Source organism: Camelus ferus, chromosome 4, assembly GCF_009834535.1.
Source record: "Camelus ferus isolate YT-003-E chromosome 4, BCGSAC_Cfer_1.0, whole genome shotgun sequence".
Taxonomy (NCBI): domain Eukaryota; kingdom Metazoa; phylum Chordata; class Mammalia; order Artiodactyla; family Camelidae; genus Camelus; species Camelus ferus.
This window is the reverse complement of record NC_045699.1, coordinates 42551167-42556285: the sequence shown is the minus strand read 5'-3', so window position 1 is coordinate 42556285 and position 5119 is coordinate 42551167. Positions and strand designations below refer to the sequence as shown.

Genomic DNA, 5119 nt, shown 5'->3' with positions numbered 1-5119 from the left:
TTTTCCCCTGATGCTTAATCATGGACTCGTTGTGGCTCTGGGCAAGAATGAGAATATTGGTCCTCTTGATTCCATTGGTGTGTCGTTTTTGAGCATTGCCAGCCCTCAGGTACGGTGGTCCTCTCCCCTGTCATCCCGCTCTTCCTACATGGATGAGGACTGTGACTTGCTGGCCCTCTGTGATTCCATGCAGAGGATGAATTGTGACGTTGACAGCCTGCCCGAGAGCCGCATCGACAGCGGCTTGTCTACCCTCAGAGATTCCAACCAGTGCGACTGGGAGGTGGAGTACAAGCTCTGGTGGGGATTTCAGAGGTCGCACGGCACTCAGGAGAGCCTTGGGAATGATGCTTCAGACACAGACATAAGCCCCAAACTACTGCTCTCCTAGGCCTGATCTTCAGTAGAAATACATGTATGTTTGAGTTTTATCTGCCAGGGGCATTGTTTTAAAGGTCATACTTGTGAACATAGGAGAATGTTTTTCTCTACCAAGTTAGGGAAAATGCGCACAGACTTCCTTTGGGGGCTGCTCTGTTCCATAGCAGCATTGACTGTAGATTCAGGTTCATATTTTTCTTCTCTTCACTGTGCAATGTGTATGGGTAACAAAAGATTTTGTTTTTTAACAGGTGACTTAAAAAAAAAAAAACAGATTCCTGATATAAGGAATGAAGAGATGTATGACTCAGAAGGCATGGCTTCCTTCCTGGACTGGAAGCCCCAGGGGTCTGCTAGTGAAGGCAGCGTCGTTAGCAACTCAAGAAAGTCCGTCTCGGCATTTTCACTGTAGGTAGGTGGTTTCAGAGACTTTTATTCATGAACACTGTTCATTTTCATGCCATATAACTTACTAGAAAGAACACTGGCTCTACCTTGTCATCCTCTGTGGCTTTCTTCCCCTGGACAGACATGGTGGGTGATAATCATGAATCTTCCGGCTCCCAGAAGGCTCCAAGATAGTGCTTACCCCGGACGCTGCAGTGGGGAAGTCCAGTTTCTTCATGAGACTTTGCAAGAAAGAATTTTAAGGAAATTCAAGTGTCACCCTGGGTATGGTTCCTTTTTTTCAGTGGATAATGGGAAAATGACCTTCTTTAGCTTGATTCTGTTTTCCTTAGGGATTATATACAGATACACGGATCTCTCACTTTCTCTCTGTATAGTACATATGTATATAGGTAGGGGTGTGTGTGTGTGTGTGTGTGTGTGTGTGTCCTTGTCTATAGAATAATCCTCCTCTGTTCTGCCTAAGGCCTAAATTGGGGAAAGGAAGACTAACAAAGGACTTAGATATCTACTTACCCAGTGCAATCAACCAAGCCAAATTTAGAGCCAAAGATGACAGATTCATTTAGGCAGCAAGCATTTCCTGAACCCTCCTGTGGGTCACATAATGTCATAGGCACTACAGATACACAATAAACAAAGTCTACTAAACCCCAGCCCACAAAGAACGTACATCCCAAAAAAGGGAAATGGATGAAAAGCAAATTAAAAAAATGAGGTTTGGGAGAGAGGTGCACTTTTACACAGGTGCCAGGGGAAGCCTTTCTGATCAGGTGTCATCTGATGTTGATCAAGTGATCTTACTGGTGGCCAGCTTGCCATTATGGTCAAAATCATCACCAGGTGTATGGCCTCTCTCCTTCACAACAGAATACATGATTAGTATCTCTCAGAACAAGGAAAAAATACTGTCCTGATTTCCCAAATTTGCATAATGATTAGAAAAAGGAGTTGAAGAGGAGGTTGGGGACTGCTGGGCTCCTCTTCTTATTTTTCTCCTTCATCTAAAGAGTTCTTATTTTGATAACTAGAAATGTTAGAACAGATTGATTGCCCTCTTCACAGTGGGTGTCTTTGTAAATGTATGGTTCTCTGTTATACCCTTCAAGATAACAGAATTGAAAGCTCACTTCAATTTGATTCCAAATAAGACTACAATATTTGGTTTGGTTGCTAGAGAGCATGGCATACATACAAATCATATACATGTACATATATACATATACTTACACACACGTATATACCTGCATATTTGCATATACACGTAGGCATATTTATGTGCATACACACACACAGATATGACTGAGTCTATCTAATTACATGGACAAATAGAACATAGATGTTCCCTTTGTCTGTAGGATAAATCCTTCCCCAAGTCAGCCAGCCTGCAGACATGCATCCACGCACATGTGTGTGGTCTGACTTATAATTAGTGTGTGAAGGGCAGTCTCCTTGAAGGTCAGGTTCATCCCTCTCTTCCTCGCTGAACTTTGGCTTATTGGCTCTTGTCTCATCTAAAGAGGGCTCGAGAGTAAAAAAACCAATGAAATTATTTACATTGTGCCCTCCATGTTCTCTTCTGTTCCTTTTCAGGAGTTGATTTTCAAACGAAAACTCTCATCATAGGTGGAGAGTGACCAGTCCTGCAGCTCTGGGATATGCTGGTCAGGACAGGCAAGTGCTTTTCATGAAGTTTGGGTTCTGCAGAGGTTTGCACAGACAAACCGTTTAAAAATACGTGTGGTTGCCATGGCCGTATTTGAGATCCTGTAAAGGACTACGCGTAGTTTAGAGTTAGGACGTGTAAGTGGCGGTGTGCTCTTCCCCTGGTGAGCCCCCTTACCCCGTGTATGTGCCTTGTGGCTAGTTCTTCCACCCACAGTACTCCCTCCCCACCACCCCCAAAGTAACTTTTCTCTGGTGTGCCCCTCTTTCCGTCCTTCTCTGTGTCCCGCACATGGGATCTGGTAGCTTGTTGCTGAGGCTGAAATTTTTAGAAAATTATGCTCTCAACCTTGTCCTGGTCATGCTTTGGGGTTTGTAGACATTCCTGGGATTGTTTGGTGGAGAAGATGATGGGCTCTTCTAAATCACTAGCCTAGGTTCTTATCCCATTACCGTTCTCCAGATCATTCTAGCCCTTGGGGATGGCTACTTCACAGTAATAGGTCACCATTAGATTCTTCTCAATTGGGGCTTATTTTAGAAGATGAGAAAAAAGTGAGCATGAAAGAGATAAAGAATGAGGCTGTACCACAAAAATTAAATAAAATCCATGATAATACAAAGGAAAATTACCAAACCACAAAAGGAAGAAGAAAGGAACAAAGAGGATATACCAATTCAACTGCAAAGATAAGTTCAAAATGGCAATAAACACACATCTGTCATTAATTACTGTAAATGTTAATGGACTAAATGCTCCAGTCAAAAGACACAGAGTGGCAGACTGGATAATAAAGCAAGAACCTTCAATATGCTGCATACAAGAGACCCACTTTAGGGAGAAGGACACATATAGATTGAGAGTGAAAGGATGGAAAAGGATATTCCATGCAAATGGAAAAGCCAAAAAAGCAGGTGTTGCAGTACTGATTTCAGACAAAACAGACTTTAAAACAAAGGCCATAAAGAAAGATAAAGAGGGACATTTTATAATGATTAAAGGAGTGATACAAGATGAGGATATTACACTCGTTAATATATATGCACCCAATATAGGAGCACCTAAGTACATACAAGAATTACTAACAGAGATAAAGGGGGATACAGATGGGAATACAATCATAGTTGGAGATTTTAACACTGCATTAACATCACTAGACAGATCTTCCAGACAGAAAATAAACAAGGCAACAGAGAAATTAAATACTACAATAGAAAAACTAGATTTGGTGGATATTTTCAGAGCATTACACCCCCCAAAAATAGGATATACATTCTTTTCAAGTGCACATGGAACATTTTCCAGGATTGATCATGTACTTGGGCACAAAAGAAACCTCAACAATTTTAAGAAGATAGAAATTATCTCAAGCATCTTTACTGACCACAATGCCATGAAACTGGAAATCAACAACAGAGAAACAAAGGAGAAAAAAAGGAAAGCATGGAGATTAAACAATATGTTATTGAAAAAACAATGGATCAATGAGGAAATCAAAGCTGAAATTAAAAAATACCTTGAGACAAATGATAATGAAAGCACAACCACTCAAAACCTATGGGACACAGCAAAGGCAGTGCTAAGAGGGAAGTTTATAGCGATACAGGCCTTCCTCAAAAAAGAAGAACAATCTCAAATAAACAATTTAACCCACCACCTGAATGAATTAGAAAAAGAAGAACAAAAAGCCCCAAAAAGCAGCAGGAGGAAGGAAATAATAAAGATCAGAGAGGAATTAAATACAATAGAGATTAACAAGACCATAGAAAAAATCAACCAAACCAAAAGCTGGTTTTTTGAAAAAGTAAATAAAATCGACAAACCTCTGGCCAAACTCACTAAGAAGAAAAAAGAGAGAGCACAAATTAGCAAAATAAGAAAGGAAAATGGAGAAATTACAACAAACAAAATAGAAATACAGAATATCATACGAGAATATTATGAAAAACTATATGGAACCAAACTGGATAACCTAGAGGAGATGGACAAGTTTCTGGAAACATACTGTCCACCAAAACTGAATCAAGAAGACTCTGAACACTTGAACAATCCGATCACTAGAAAGGAAATAGAAATAGCAATTAAAAACCTCCCTACAAATAAAAGTCCAGGACCGGACGGCTTCACCGGGGAATTCTACCAAACATACAAAGAAGAACTCATACCAGTCCTTCTCAAACTCTTCCAGACGATTGAAAAGGAGGGATTACTCCCAAACTCATTCTATGAAGCCACCATCACCCTGATACCAAAACCAGGCAAAGACACTACAAAAAAAGAGAATTATAGGCCAATATCACTGATGAACATAGATGCCAAAATCCTCACCAAAATTTTAGCAAATAGAATCCAACAACACATAAAAAAGATTATACATCATGACCAAGTGGGGTTCATCCCATGGACACAAGGCTGGTTCAACATACGCAAATCAATCAGTGTAATACATCACATCAACAAGAGAAAGGACAAAAACCACATGATCATCTCAATCGATGCAGAAAAAGCATTTGATAAAATTCAACACCCATTTATGATAAAAACTCTCGCCAAAGTGGGTATAGAGGGAACATATCTCAACATAATAAAAGCTATATATGACAAACCTACAGCCAGCATAGTACTCAACGGTGAAAAACTCAAAAGCTTCCCACTAAAATCTGG

General features: G+C 40.2%; 1 long non-coding RNA gene across 1 annotated transcript; it reads left to right on the top strand.

Annotated features, from left to right (window-relative positions):
- Positions 1-636: 636 nt before the first annotated feature.
- LOC116663181 lies at positions 637-2468 on the top strand. Its single transcript, XR_004319306.1, has 3 exons — positions 637-793; positions 911-1053; positions 2383-2468. It is a non-coding gene; the product is annotated as an uncharacterized LOC116663181 (long non-coding RNA).
- Positions 2469-5119: the final 2651 nt, after the last annotated feature.